Source organism: Salvelinus alpinus, chromosome 1 (assembly GCF_045679555.1).
Source record: "Salvelinus alpinus chromosome 1, SLU_Salpinus.1, whole genome shotgun sequence".
In the NCBI taxonomy this organism is placed as follows: Eukaryota; Metazoa; Chordata; class Actinopteri; order Salmoniformes; family Salmonidae; genus Salvelinus; species Salvelinus alpinus.
Genome location: NC_092086.1, coordinates 14,754,900 through 14,771,347, shown reverse-complemented (window position 1 = coordinate 14,771,347; position 16,448 = coordinate 14,754,900). Strand labels below are relative to the sequence as shown.

At 44.0% G+C, this 16,448-nt stretch overlaps 1 long non-coding RNA gene and 1 other non-coding gene across 2 annotated transcripts; one reads left to right on the top strand and one right to left on the bottom strand.

The window, feature by feature from the left end:
* Positions 1-10,209: 10,209 nt before the first annotated feature.
* On the bottom strand, positions 10,210-10,281 carry trnat-cgu (transfer RNA threonine (anticodon CGU)). The gene has a single exon. It is a non-coding gene; the product is annotated as a tRNA-Thr (tRNA).
* A 246-nt stretch (positions 10,282-10,527) lies between these two features.
* On the top strand, positions 10,528-15,861 carry LOC139570276 (uncharacterized). Its single transcript, XR_011674039.1, has 2 exons — positions 10,528-10,839; positions 13,920-15,861. It is a non-coding gene; the product is annotated as an uncharacterized lncRNA (long non-coding RNA).
* The last annotated feature ends 587 nt before the right edge of the window (positions 15,862-16,448 follow it).

Sequence of the window (16,448 nt, the reverse complement as noted above, 5' to 3'; positions counted from 1 at the left end):
CAAACATGTAGACAAACACACGATGACATGGACACGTGGTAGTGGAGTAGGGTCCTGAGGGCACACCCTTAGTGTGTTGTAGATATGTGGTAGTGGAGTAGGGTCCTGAGGACACACCCTTAGTGTGTTGTAGATATGTGGTAGTGGAGTAGGGTCCTGAGGACACACCCTTAGTGTGTTGTAGATATGTGGTAGTGGAGTAGGGTCCTGAGGGCACACCCTTAGTGTGTTGTAGATATGTGGTAGTGGAGTAGGGTCCTGAGGACACACCCTTAGTGTGTTGTAGATATGTGGTAGTGGAGTAGGGTCCTGAGGACACACAGTGTGTTGTAGATATGTGGTAGTGGAGTAGGGGCCTGAGGGCACATCCTTAGTGTGTTGTAGATATGTGGTAGTGGAGTAGGGTCCTGAGGACACACCCTTAGTGTGTTGTAGATATGTGGTAGTGGAGTAGGGTCCTGAGGACACACCCTTAGTGTGTTGTAGATATGTGGTAGTGGAGTAGGGTCCTGAGGACACACCCTTAGTGTGTTGTAGATATGTGGTAGTGGAGTAGGGTCCTGAGGGCACACCCTTAGTGTGTTGTAGATGTAGGGTCCTGAGGGCACACCCTTAGTGTGTTGTAGATATGTGGTAGTGGAGTAGGGTCCTGAGGGCACACCCTTAGTGTGTTGTAGATATGTGGTAGTGAAGTAGGGGCCTGAGGACACACCCTTAGTGTGTAATTGTAGATATGTGGTAGTGGAGTAGGGTCCTGAGGACACACCCTTAGTGTGTTGTGAAATCTGTTATGACTGTATTGTCATGTTTTTTAAAATTGTATAACTGGCTTAATTTTTCTGTCCCCCGGGAAGAGTAGCTGTTCCCAAGGCAGCAGCTAATGGGGATCCATACACAAACACATACTACATCACTACAACGTTACAGTAAGGCTGTCCAGTACCAATCCACAGAGACCTGTTGCTGCTGGAAAGTGCAAGAGCAATAAGGATTTTTAGGGGCATTATGACTGGGTTAATAAAACACAGCTGCCCCTAAAAGCCCCTTACTTTTCTTGCCGTCTTTTGGCTTCTCTTCTCTCTTCCACTCCTTCTCTTTTCGTCCTCTGCTTGAGAGAGAGAGAGAGAGAGAGAGAGAGAGAGAGAGAGAGAGAGAGAGAGAGAGAGAGAGAGAGAGAGAGCACTTAGTCTCCCCCGCTCCAGAGTGCATGCCAGAGGTTTATAAATTGCTCTTATAAAAAACGACCTGTGTTAGTTAGGGTTGGCGTGCTGGGATTCCAGCAGGGCCCGTTTTTAAAAAGAGGGTGAACGGGTTCATCCATGTTCTCACAGTAAGAAGAACCCCTTTCTACCTCATTTAGCATCCGTGTTAAATGAAAACACTCACTGGAGGTCAATAACATTGGCAGCCTCAGAACAACATCGGGCCAGATTCTGACTAGCCATCCATCATCGGCAGTAACCTCCTAAGACCCCGAGACTCAGGACCTGACCATTCACCTAGACTCTGTTACCCCAGATGACCAGTAACAACCCCCTGACCATTCACCTAGACTCTGTTACCCCAGATGACCAGTAACAACCCCCTGACCATTCACCTAGACTCTGTTACCCCAGATGACCAGTAACAACCACCTGACATTCACCTAGACTCTGTTACCCCAGATGACCAGTAACAACCCCCTGACCATTCACCTAGACTCTGTTACCCCAGATGACCAGTAACAACCACCTGACATTCACCTAGACTCTGTTACCCCCAGATGACCAGTAACAACCCCCTGACATTCACCTAGACTCTGTTACCCCAGATGACCAGTAACAACCCCCTGACCATTCACCTAGACTCTGTTACCCCAGATGACCAGTAACAACCCCCTGACCATTCACCTAGACTCTGTTACCCCAGATGACCAGTAACAACCACCTGACCATTCACCTAGACTCTGTTACCCCAGATGACCAGTAACAACCCCCTGACCATTCACCTAGACTCTGTTACCCCAGATGACCAGTAACAACCCCCTGACCATTCACCTAGACTCTGTTACCCCAGATGACCAGTAACAACCCCCTGACCATTCACCTAGACTCTGTTACCCCAGATGACCAGTAACAACCCCCTGACCATTCACCTAGACTCTGTTACCCCAGATGACCAGTAACAACCCCCTGACCATTCACCTAGACTCTGTTACCCCAGATGACCAGTAACAACCCCCTGACCATTCACCTAGACTCTGTTACCCCAGATGACCAGTAACAACCCCCTGACCATTCACCTAGACTCTGTTACCCCAGATGACCAGTAACAACCCCCTGACCATTCACCTAGACTCTGTTACCCCAGATGACCAGTAACAACCCCCTGACCATTCACCTAGACTCTGTTACCCCAGATGACCAGTAACAACCCCCTGACCATTCACCTAGACTCTGTTACCCCAGATGACCAGTAACAACCCCCTGACCATTCACCTAGACTCTGTTACCCCAGATGACCAGTAACAACCCCCTGACCATTCACCTAGACTCTGTTACCCCAGATGACCAGTAACAACCCCCTGACCATTCACCTAGACTCTGTTACCCCCAGATGACCAGTAACAACCCCCTGACCATTCACCTAGACTCTGTTACCCCAGATGACCAGTAACAACCCCCTGACCATTCACCTAGACTCTGTTACCCCAGATGACCAGTAACAACCCCCTGACCATTCACCTAGACTCTGTTACCCCAGATGACCAGTAACAACCAGAGGTGTGTTTTTTCTGATTAATCAGGAATCTCTGGTTCTCAGACCTCAGAAAAGTGAGCAGTGATATTTCTAACATCTCTGTCTTATCAGAGATGTTTGACAGGTCATGTTCTACATTGTGTCAGTGACGTCCCTGAGAAAAGATAACATATTGGGGAAGCTGCTAACTGGCGTCCCTATGAACCCTGGTCAGAAGTAATGCAGAGGACTGTATAGGGTGCAATTTGGGACACTCACTGGTCCAGTCTCTGCCTGGACCTGTATCCATGTTGTTAGAGAGGTAATGGACCAGACCAGAGCAAACGATGCCAGTAACACTGTTTTTAGTATCTCAGGTCTAAACTGCAGTTACAATGTTGGTCTCCAGCCCAGATCAGAACACTGTTTAATATCACAGGTCTAATCAGCTGTTAGTATTGGTCTCCAGCCCAGATCCTTCAACATCCATCACCATCCATTAGGCATGTTCCCTAGACCCTTGCTCCCTACCTCTCTACTAGCTACCTCAGCATGTTCCCTAGACCCTTGCTCCCTACCTCTCCACTAGCTACCTCAGCATGTTCCCTAGACTCTTGCTTCCTACCACTCTACTAGCTACCTCAGCATGTTCCCTAGACCCTTGCTCCCTACCTCTCCACTAGCTACCTCAGCATGTTCCCTAGACCCTTGCTCCCTACCTCTCCACTAGCTACCTCAGCATGTTCCCTAGACCCTTGCTCCCTACCTCTCTACTAGCTACCTCAGCATGTTCCCTAGACCCTTGCTCCCTACCTCTCCACTAGCTACCTCAGCATGTTCCCTAGACCCTTGCTCCCTACCTCTCCACTAGCTACCTCAGCATGTTCCCTAGACCCTTGCTCCCTACCTCTCCACTAGCTACCTCAGCATGTTCCCTAGACCCTTGCTCCCTACCTCTCCACTAGCTACCTCAGCATGTTCCCTAGACCCTTGCTCCCTACCTCTCCACTAGCTACCTCAGCATGTTCCCTAGACCCTTGCTCCCTACCTCTCTACTAGCTACCTCAGCATGTTCCCTAGACCCTTGCTCCCTACCTCTCCACTAGCTACCTCAGCATGTTCCCTAGACCCTTGCTCCCTACCTCTCCACTAGCTACCTCAGCATGTTCCCTAGACCCTTGCTCCCTACCTCTCCACTAGCTACCTCAGCATGTTCCCTAGACCCTTGCTCCCTACCTCTCTACTAGCTACCTCAGCATGTTCCCTGGACCCTTGCTCCCTACCACTCTACTAGCTACCTCAGCATGTTCCCTAGACCCTTGCTCCCTACCTCTCCACTAGCTACCTCAGCATGTTCCCTAGACCCTTGCTCCCTACCTCTCCACTAGCTATCTCAGCATGTTCCCTAGACCCTTGCTCCCTACCTCTCTACTAGCTACCTCAGCATGTTCCCTAGACCCTTGCTCCCTACCTTTCTACTAGCTACCTCAGCATGTTCCCTAGACCCTTGCTCCCTACCTCTCCACTAGCTATCTCAGCATGTTCCCTATACCCTTGCTCCCTACCTCTCTACTAGCTACCTCAGCATGTTCCCTAGACCCTTGCTCCCTACCTTTCTACTAGCTACCTCAGCATGTTCCCTAGACCCTTGCTCCCTACCTTTCTACTAGCTACCTCAGCATGTTCCCTAGACCCTTGCTCCCTACCTTTCTACTAGCTACCTCAGCATGTTCCCTATACCCTTGCTCCCTACCTCTCTACTAGCTACCTCAGCATGTTCCCTGGACCCTTGCTCCCTACCACTCTACTAGCTACCTCAGCATGTTCCCTAGACCCTTGCTCCCTACCTCTCTACTAGCTACCTCAGCATGTTCCCTAGACCCTTGCTCCCTACCTCTCCACTAGATACATCAGTCTAAGGCTGGAATTCAATTTGGACACCGCTACATTTACATGTCATTTCCAATTGAGCCAACATATGCAGTGTTTACCATAATTGTGGTCTCCGCTAATGAGGGAACATTGTCTTTAAAACGCTGTGCATTGTGGACGTGATCGGATTGAATCCCGGCTTTGACTCCGTTAGAACAATCAAATCAAATGTATTTATAAAGCACTTCTGACATCAGCTGATGTCACAAAGTGCTGTACAGAAACCCAGCCTAAAACCCCAAACAGCAAGCAATGCAGGTGTAGAAGCACGGTGGCTAAGAAAAACTCCCTGGAGCAAGGCCCTAGTTCCAACCTTCTTTCCTTCCTTCCATCCTGTCTTCCTTCCTCCACTGACTCTAGACTGGATAGGTGACAGCTACACAGAACTCATTGTACAGGTCTTAAAGCAAAGTAATAAGCTTTGGACATGTCAGCGTGAGGCAGCTTGATGTACACAGCCTGGACGGGACGCTAGTCTATTGCAGAGCCTTATCCCCAATCTGCCTCCTTAACCTCTATGGGATTGGTGACCCCCCCCCCCCCCCCCCCCCCCACGGGACAGTTGAGCTAACGTGCGCTAATGTGTTTAGCATGAGGTTGTAAGTAACACGAATATTTCCCAGGACATAGACATAACTGATATTGGCAGAAAGCTTAAATTCTTGTTAATCTACATTTACATTTACATTTAACAGCACTGTCCAATTTACAGTAGCTATTACAGTGAAAGAATACCATGCTATTGTTTGAGAGTGCACAGTTATGTACTTGAAAATGTATCAATAAACCAATTAGACACATTTGGCAAGACTTGATACAACATTTTGAACAGAAATGCAATGCTTCATTGAATCAGTCTAAAACGTTGCACTTACACTGCTGCCATCTAGTGGCCAAAATCTAAATTGCATCTAAACTGGAATGGTACATTGTGGCCTTTCTCTTGCATTTCAAAGATGGTACAAAAAAAATAGCAATGTTTTTTCTTTGTATTATCTTTTACCAGATCTAATGTGTTATATTCTCCTACATTAATTTCACATTTCCACAAATTTCAAAGTGTTTCCTTTCAAATGGTATCAATAATATACATATCCTTGCTTCAGGTCCTGAGCTACAGGCAGTTAGATTTGGGTATGTCGTTTTAGGCAAAAATTGGGGAAAAAGGGTCCAATCCTTAAGAGGTTGTTAATGTTTAGTGCCAAGCATAGAGACACTGGGTCCCATGTCTCAGTCTTTTGGTATGAGTGGACTTGGTACAGGTCCATAGTGGTTACATACAATGATGAAAATAACTAAATAGTCATTATTCAGAATAACATTATTCAGAAAGAAAACAACTTCCCACTCTCAAGGGAAATATGTTTATTTAATTAGCATAATCTGATAATGGACAATTCTATTATAGGATTTAATTGTAAAATGTGAATGTTTATTATTATATCCTTCTTTCTGAACATCTCTTCTCCGCTTGACGAAGTCAGACGAAGAATACGCCTTTCATAAAAAATGTTTCCAACAGGTCAAAGTTATTCCGGGTTTTTTTCTGTTTACTGCACTAACATTCCAAACCAAAACCATGTGTGGTTCATTATTGTGATCCCTGGTCAGAAAACCGCACTGGCCCTTTAAATAACCTACTGCACCGTCCTCAAATCAACAACTGCCTTGTGACAACTTCAACCCAGTGTATACTATATGTCTGTGTCTGGAATGGCAACCTATTCTCTATAGTGCACTACATTTGACCAAGGTGCATAGGGAATAGGGTGCGATTTTGGGACGTATAGGTTCCTGGTCAAAAGTAGCACACTAGGGAATAGGGTGCGATTTTGGGACGTAAAGGCCCTGGTCAAAAGTAGCACACCAGGGAATAGGGTGCGATTTTGGGACGTATAGGTTCCTGGTCAAAAGTAGCACACTTGGGAATAGGGTGTGATTTTGGGACGTAAAGGCCCTGGTCAAAAGTAGCACACTAGGGAATAGGGTGCAATTTGGGACGTAAAGGCCCTGGTCAAAAGTAGCACACCAGGGAATAGGGTGCAATTTTGGGACGTAAAGGCCCTGGTCAAAAGTAGCACACTAGGGAATAGGGTGTGATTTGGGACGTAAAGGCCCTGGTCAAAAGTAGAACACTAGGGAATAGGGTATGATTTGGGACGAACCATATGTCATCCAATCAACAACTTAGTCATATCCTCAGTATATGCCGACTGTATGAGTGACATGCTAATATTGGAGATAACATAGTCCGTCATAAATCACACATTCCCTCAGCCTGCCTGTGGGGATCTATTTTAAAACATGATTAATGTCAGTGAGAAAACATCCTGATGGGTTTAGCACCCTGCGTGTGGGGACGTGTGTGTGTGCGGAGGGTTTTGTTGCAAGCTAATCAAGCATTTCTAGACTAGGTGTGAGAACTATGAAGCTGTTGGTGAGGATCACACACAGATATAGTCACTGACGTTTTCAGCTCAACACCCAGGGCCTGGAGCAGAAGCACCACGCGGATGTACACACACACACACACACAGTCATACACACACACACACACACACACACACACTCCTACGTGCTCGCACACACAGGGATTCCGGTTTGAATCCCAAGTCAGACAGGAAAAACATTTGGTGGGATTCTAGGTATCCTAGTACGCCATCTCCTGCCGTTGTACCCTCGAGCAAGGCACTTGACCCCTAAACGACTCCAGGGGTGTCACATTGTGGCTAAACATGTTCAGATGAACTGGGTGATCTTGTGGGCCAGAAACTGGGACTTTGTAGGCCAGTTGAGAGGAGAGTACACTACTCACCTTGCAAACAAAGACCCACCCTCTAACACACCAGGACCAATGGAACAACGGCTAAAACATGGCTAGTTGTGAAACACACTAATGATCTATTTACTGAATTAAACGATATAGATTATGTAGAAAAGAGAAGGAAGGGAAGCTAAGGTACACAATAGTAGGTTTTGGTAGACAGAAGGTTCTAAGGTACACAATAGTAGGTTTTGGTAGACAGAAGGTTCTAAGGTACACAATAGTAGGTTTTGGTAGACAGAAGGTTCTAAGGTACACAATAGTAGGTTTTGGTAGACAGAAGGTTCTAAGGTACACAATAGTAGGTTTTGGTAGACAGAAGGTACTAAGGTACACAATAGTAGGTTTTGGTAGACAGAAGGTTCTAAGGTACACAATAGTAGGTTTTGGTAGACAGAAGGTTCTAAGGTACACAATAGTAGGTTTTGGTAGACAGAAGGTTCTAAGGTACACAATAGTAGGTTTTGGTAGACAGAAGGTTCTAAGGTACACAATAGTAGGTTTTGGTAGACAGAAGGTTCTAAGGTACACAATAGTAGGTTTTGGTAGACAGAAGGTACTAAGGTACACAATAGTAGGTTTTGGTAGACAGAAGGTACTCTTTGGTAAAAGGGGTACATTTTGTCATCAAATAGAGAGGAGGACCAAGGCACTCTTCATATAATTAATTTAAATGCCTTTATTTGTATAGCATGTTCAATGCAAAGATGGAAAAACTCTGATTAAAAACTAAGGTTAAAAAAAGTTTTAAATCTTCGTTTCCATTGAACAAGTTATACAAATAAAGGCATTTTAATTATTTATATGAAGAGTGACTTGGTTCTCCCTTATTTTTAATATTGAACCTTTATTTAACTAGGCAAGTCAGTCAAAAACACATTCTTATTTACTATGACAGCCTACCCCAACAACACTGGGCCAATTGTGTGCCACTCATATGAGCCTCCCAATCACAGCCAGGAATCGAACCAAAGTCTGTAGTGACATCTCTAGCACGGAGATGCAGTGGCTTAGACCGCTGTGCAACTCGGGAGCCCCTAGACAATGTATTTGTCTACATTAATGTAAAACTAAGATTTTATTTATTCATTCCAAACGGGTAAAAAAACTGTAAAGTTGCTTTGAACGTAAAACTATTGTTGTGAAGCAAAGACAATGATCAATCTGTATTATGCTAATCTATCCACTGAAATTACCTTGTTGTCCTCAAGTGAACCGTCTTGCTCTCACACTTCAGCGTTCAGTTGAGAGAGAAATTGGCCTGGTCTCTTTGTAGCTCAAAAGTATTTAGGGTAAGGGAAAGAGTTAACTACAGTAAAAAAAAACTTCCTCACAAATTTACCCATCATGTAAACCTATCGATCATAGCTACAGTAGGCCACACAACGTGCGCGTCATCCTTGCACAGGTTGGGCACACTCTCCAACGCGCACAGTTGGAACACGAGGGGATACTTGTTGAGTTCTAGAGCCCACGACCAGGGTTCCTATTTGCAATCCCCATACAACTTTCATGTTATGAGTAAAATCCTTTAGGAAAAATGTACATGTTATCCTCCAAAAAGCAGGTTTAATTGTCCACAGTCAGACACGAAACAGATGACAGAAATTGCCTCTATCGGCATGGAACATAGGCCCATCTCTCCAAAGACAGTTGAATATTCTCCTAAAGTTGTTCCTGAACAAAAAAGCAGTAGGCTACCGTGTGTCCCAGAACGGTAACGTTGCCCGGGGAAAAATAAACCCACCTGATCTCTCTCCCTCTCTCTGTGTGTGACCTGACCGATCGTCCCGTGCAGCACCTAGAGACAGTAGCCCAAACCCAGTGGCTCTGGCTGTGCTGTGTGGGCCGCGTAGTGCGAGCCTCCTTTTCAGGCCCTCCCTAAAATGGAATTCTAGGTGGTGGTGACTAGGAAGTAGGTATGTCGAGCTCCAGAAGAACACAGTCCTGGAGACAGTTGAGATCTTGCAGTAACCATTGCCACCAAATGGAAAGGTTTGGCTCTGCACTCTCCTATGTAAAAGTGTGGGGAATAAATTACTATTGTACCTTCCTCTTCCAAACAATAATCAGAACAACGAGGTTTTCGTATACCATATTAGGATTTATCAAGTTTCTGAGTAAAATATACATTTAGAACGTTGATTTGCCTAATCATGTTTTCATATTTTAGGCCTATATTATCAGGCTGTCTATTACAGGCATTGGATTGAAAACAAGATCTATATTTACAAACATGTATATTTACAAAGATAGACAAGAACTCAGTCTTTAGAGTCTAGTTTTTGTTTCTTTCATCCATGTGTCATTGTATGATGGCTGATCTCTCATCTGATCTGTATATAAAATCTCATTGGGCTACTTAACTGGTCTATACACACTATTGGAGTTGGAGCGCCGACTGGTGGTCATTAGGAGGGGCGTGCCAAATAAACGTCTGAAATAAAAGTGAAAGATTTTTTAGCTAAAGAACTGTTTTACATTGATGTCTCCTAGATTTGATTTACCTCTAAACCTGTTTTACCTTGATGTCTCCAATATATTGTCTTGATGAACACCATTTATGTATGAGAAGTCTTAGCATATAACTTTTACATTGTACATTGTTGAGATTTAAACGTTTTATCAATCCATTAACTTTATATTGAGTTTGAAATATATATCAAATATCACAATGAAGTATCACGTTGGAACTGTCCGGTTTAAAAATGTGTCCACCACGGACTTCGTTTCCGAGGCACGGACGGGGATCGAGCCCGCGATCTTCGGTTTACGAGACCGACGCCTTACCACTTGGCCACCGCGCCTGGTAATAGTGCGTAGGAAAAATATGAGTTTTCAAACCTTTTTCCTGCCAATTGACTGAATCCGTTTGGAAAATGTTATGGATGATACAAATATATTTATTGATAGTAGCAAGTGTTTATGACGAGCAATCTCAAACATACATCTCCAAACCAAGACACACCATGTCATCTTCCAGTTGACCACTTAGCTAAGCTTAGGTAAAACTGACGTTGGTAGCTAGCTACTGGAAGTTAGCTACATGGGTCGTTTTCAAAATGTGACTAGCCGCTAGAAAGCAAAATAGGACGATGATGATGCCCGATACGTATTGTGTTTATTATCAGCATTGATCGATTGTATGACGCTATTTAGAACACGCCCTATCCATGTGTTCCTGAATGTAGCACTGCACCCGGATGTAGTGGGTGACTAAGCTAATGATCATGTTGCTAGCCCAGTTTGGTATCTTGAGCATCGAACGTTATATGTTGACGATTATGTGATTTATAGCTAGATAGAGAACTTGGATGCAGATTGCAAGCGTGTCTCATTTTAACCTGTGCGCTTGGGTCATTTTGGTAAGTCCTAGGCATGTTCATAGCTCAGCAAAGATGTAGCTAGTTAGCTAACTAGCTGACCATATGAGAGTTCTGTACCGGTGTCATTGTCAAAAGTGGTCACCGAAGGTAGCAAATTCATGGAATGTTGGTCGAATACATATGGGCCTAATAATAATCTTTGTCTGATGTTATGTGCACCGCACTGTAACAAGTTGCAATGTTGTTAGCTAGCTACAATAACATTACAATGTTGTGAGCTAGCTACAATAACATTACAATGTTATCTAGCTACAATAACATTACAATGCTGTGAGCTAACTACAATAACATTACAATGCTGTGAGCTAGCTACAATAACATTACAATGTTGTGAGTTAGCTACAATAACATTACAATGTTGTGAACTAGCTACAATAACATTACAACATTACAATGTTGTGAGCTAGCTACAATAACATTACAATGTTATCTAGCTACAATAACATTACAATGCTGTGAGCTAACTACAATAACATTACAATGCTGTGAGCTAGCTACAATAACATTACAATGTTGTGAGTTAGCTACAATAACATTACAATGTTGTGAACTAGCTACAATAACATTACAATGTTGTGAGCTAGCTACAATACCATTACAATATTGTTAGCTAGCTACAATACCATTACAATATTGTTAGCGAGCTACAATAACATTACAATATTGTTAGCTAGCTACAATAACATTACAATGTTGTGAGCTAGCTACAATACCATTACAATATTGTTAGCTAGCTACAATACCATTACAATATTGTGAGCGAGCTACAATAACATTACAATGTTGTTATCTACCTACAATAACATTACAATGTTGTGAACTAGCTACAATAACATTACAATGTTGTGAGCTAGCTACAATAACATTACAATGTTGTGAGCTAGCTACAATAACATTACAATGTTGTTATCTACCTACAATAACATTACAATGTTGTGAACTAGCTACAATAACATTACAATGTTGTGAGCTAGCTACAATACCATTACAATGTTGTGAGCTAGCTACAATAACATTACATGTTTTTAGTTAGCTACAATAACATTACAATGTTGTGAGCTAGCTACAATACCATTACAATGTTGTGAGCTAGCTACAATAACATTACAATGTTGTGAACTAGCTACAATAACATTACAATGTTGTTAGCTAGCTACAATAACATTACAATGTTGTTAGCTAGCTACAATAACATTACAATGTTGTGAGCTAGCTACAATAACATTACATTTTTTTTAGTTAGCTACAATACCATTACAATGTTGTTAGCTAGCTACAATAACATTACAATGTTGTTAGCTAGCTACAATAACATTACAATGTTGTGAGCTAGCTACAATAACATTACAATGTTGTGAGCTAGCTACAATAACATTACAATGTTGTTAGCCTGAGCTTTGAAACGAATCTATGTTCCACATGTGTGTCCCGTGGAACATACAGTATTATTCAGGTTCCCTGAATCAGGGCAGTGAAACGTGTTCTATAAGATCATAAGTGTGTGTTTCACTTTTTTGACCATGCTAGTTCTCGTTTAGCTACAACAGAGTAACGTTAGCCTACCTATTTTTATATGTTTTATTTCACCTTTATTTAACCAGGTAGGCAGTTGAGAACAAGTTCTCATTTACAACTGCGACCTGGCCAAGATAAAGCATAGCAATTCGACACATACAACAACACAGAGTTACACATGGAATAAACAAAACATGCAGTCAATAATACAGTAGAACAAAAGAAAACAAAAAGTATATGTACAGTGAGTGCAAATGAGGTAAGATAAGGGAGGTAAGGCAATAAATAGGCCATGGTGGCGAAGTAATTACAATATAGCAATTAAACACTGGAATGGTAGATGTGCAAAAGATGAATGTGCAAGTAGAGATACTGGGGTGCAAAGGAGCAAGATAGATAAATAAATAAATAATTATAGTATGGGGATGAGGTAGGTAGATAGATGGGCTGTTTACAGATGGGCTATGTACAGGTGCAGTGATCTGTGAGCTGCTCTGACAGCTGATGCTTAAAGCTAGTGAGGGAGATATGACCCTCCAGCTTCAGAGATTTTTGCAGTTCGTTCCAGTCGTTGGCTGCAGAGAACTGGAAGGAAAGACGACCAAAGGAGGAATTGGCTTTGGGGGTGACCAGTGAGATATACCTGCTGGAGCGCGTGCTACGAATGTGTGCTGCTATGGTGACCAGTGAGCTGAGATAAGGCGGGGCTTTTCCTAGCAGAGACTTGTAGATAACCTGTAGCCAGTGGGTTTGGCGATGAGTATGAAGCGAGGGCCAACCAACGAGAGCGTACAGGTCGCAATGGTGGGTAGTGTATGGGGCTTTGGTGACAAAACGGATGGCACTGTGATAGACTGCATCCAATTTGTTGAGGAGAGTGTTGGAGGCTATTTTATAGATGACATCACCAAAGTCGAGGATCGGTAGGATGGTCAGTTTTACGAGGGTATGTTTGGCAGCATGAGTGAAGGATGCTTTGTTGCTGTATACATCGTTGTATACAGAGAAGAGAGTCGGCCCGAGAATTGAACCCTGTGGCACCCCCAGACAACAGGCCCTCCGATTTGACACACTGAACTATATCAGAGAAGTAGTTGGTAAACCAGGCGAGGCAATCATTTGAGAAACCAAGGCTGTCGAGTCTGCCAATAAGAATGTGGTGATTGACAGAGTCGAAAGCCTCGGCCAGGTCGATGAATACGGCTGCACAGTAATGTCTCTTATCGATGGCGGTTATGATGTCGTTTAGGACCTTGAGCGTGGCTGAGGTGCACCCATGACCAGCTCTGAAACCAGATTGCATAGCGAAGAAGGTACGGTGGGATTTGAAATGGTCGGTAATCTGTTTGTTAACTTGGCTTTCGAAGACCTTAGAAAGACAGGGTAGGATAGATATAGGTCTGTAGCAGTTTGGGTCTAGAGTGTCACCCCCTTTGAAGAGGGGGATGTTACTTACCGTAACTCAATTTCATATTCCATTCTATATTCATAATATTGCATCTATATAACCTGGTAAAGCTACATTCCCAACTGTTCCTTTGCAGGTGAGAAAGCCTAGGAATCAGCGCTACTGCGGTAGGAACCCGGGAGAGGCTGGAGAGACCCTGAACTGACACCCCAGCCCTGTCCCAAGCCATCGCTGATCTTCCACTCCTCCATGTCCCAGGTGTAGGTTAAACCCTTGAAGCTGGAGAGACCCTGAAGTCCCACCCCTGTGACATCCCTCGGTCCCCTTCTCAGCCTCACCCCCTCTGACGACCTACCATGCCCCTGATCGTGGATGCTGTGTGGGCCGTGTGGAGCATCGGGGCGGGGGTCTATGACTACTTCCACACCAGTGCCATGGAGGAACGCATCGGCAACCTGGAGAGCGTCCTCACCATCCACCAGTGTGTCATAACAGCCCTGTCCGCAGGCCTCGTCCTCCTCATGACCTACATACTGTGGAGAAAACACTGAAGCCATGGTCGTATTCAGTCAGTGAGATGGCCCCGGGGGAAAGTTTCCCCTAGGTACAGATCTTGGATCATTTCCCCCTCCCTCAATCCTATCTGTAACCAGTAGTGGGGAAAATACTAAACTGACCCAATATCAGCATCTAGGGGCAACTTCACCCTATTCCAGCGGAGATGGGAGATGAGACGGTCCTAGATACTCCAGACCTAAGGACTGCATTACGGCTAGCGTCGGCTACTCACCAGACTAACAGCCGGTCCCAAATCACTCCCTAACCCTCCCCCATTGTCTTATGTCATATCATGCGATGACTGTCAGTTTAGGGACGGGGCATCGTGTAGGAGTGACGCCACTTAGCATAAGATAATGACCTTGGCCCCTAACCCTTGGGTGTTGGCAGATCTGATCGGGTCTTGATAGGTATAAGCAGATGGGTATAAGCAGTGTAACGCTGGATCATCACATTACTACTACTACTACTGGAGCTCAACAGACAGTCTGCAACCCCTCCCTAGTCCTTCCCCTCGGCCCTGACCATCAAAGAACGGTCTGGATAGGTATGACAACTGGGTAGGTATAGGATTCTGTTTCATCAAAGCACTACTATTGGAAGACGAGCTCAAGAGACCATGAGGAGTTGCTTGTGGAAGCTTCCTGGTGGAAAGTAGTCCTGGTATACAGTACAAAGGCTCTATTAGAGCTTGTTTGAGTAGTCACCCCTCCAAGTCTCGTTCGTCACTCTGCTGTTACTTGGAACGGGATTGAGAGGAAGTGTGGGAGCTGAGGGTAGCTGGAGAGGGGCTATTCAATCTGAGAGCTTGAGTGCCGTAATGACTGTAGCCTGGTCCCTGATCTGTTTGTGCTGTCTTGCCAACAATGACCATAATGACCGTAGGAGTGGGCAAGACCATACAAACAGATCTAGGACCAGGCTAACTCCTGGCCACTTGTTTAATTTAAAACTATCATCCATTGAATGTGATTGATTCATTTTGGTACTTTATATTGCCGAAAGGGATTTGTGAAACATGGCTTCCATCCATGTGACTAGAATAAGCCTACATAATAATGACACTGTTGGGACTAAACATTATACACCGCTTTCCCGCACACAGATTAAGCCTAGTCCTAGAATAAAAAGCCTGGTCAATGGAGAATCTCTATTAAAAGTGATTTATTATTTTTTAGCCCAGGACTAGACTTAAACTGTCTGAAACCTTCCATGTAAGAGAAAGATAACACCTTTTTAAGTTACTGTCTAGATTAAATTTTTTTACACGTTTCCATGTCGATGACACCTTTAACGTTTTTCTCTGTATTTGCACGTCATAACATCTCGTTTTAAAATCATGCTTGTATCATTGTTGGATCTGTTACCCGTCTACCTGGTTGACTATTATCATGTCTGTTGGCCATTGTTGTCGACTCAAGTGCTACTGTGTGTATTTTGCTGAATCACTACCTGGTTGTTGGTTTCTATGTAAACAAAAGGTATTAATGTCAGGTTAATAAATAATGTGATTAACTCTGCACTATTCTTTCCTCCTTAATGTATTTGAAGTATTCGTTTATCATGTACAAACTATGATTTGTAATTCCTTTGAAAGTTGGGTGCCATGCCAGTGGTCATAGCTGGTTGTAATGACGTCACTGAGATACTGTCCTGTAGGTTTTAACTTCAACCTTGTTCCTGGAGAACTACTGTCCTGTAGGTTTTAACTTCAAACCTGTTCCTGGAGAGATACCCTCCTGTAGGTTTACACTCCAACCTTGTTCCTGGAGAACTACTGTCCTGTAGGTTTTCACTTCAACCTTGTTCCTGGAGAACTACCCTCCTGTAGGTTTACACTCCAACCCTGTTCCTGGAGAACTACTGTCCTGTAGGTTTAAACTCCAACCTTGTTCCTGGAGAACTACTGTCCTGTAGGTTTTAACTCCAACCTTGTTCCTGGAGAACCACCGTCCTGTAGGTTTTAACTTCAACCTTGTTCCTGGAGAGATACCCTCCTGTAGGTTTTAACTTCAACCCTGTTCCTGGAGAACTACCCTCCTGTAGGTTTGCACTCCAACCCTAATCTAGCACACCTGATTCTAATAATTATCTGGTTGATAAACTG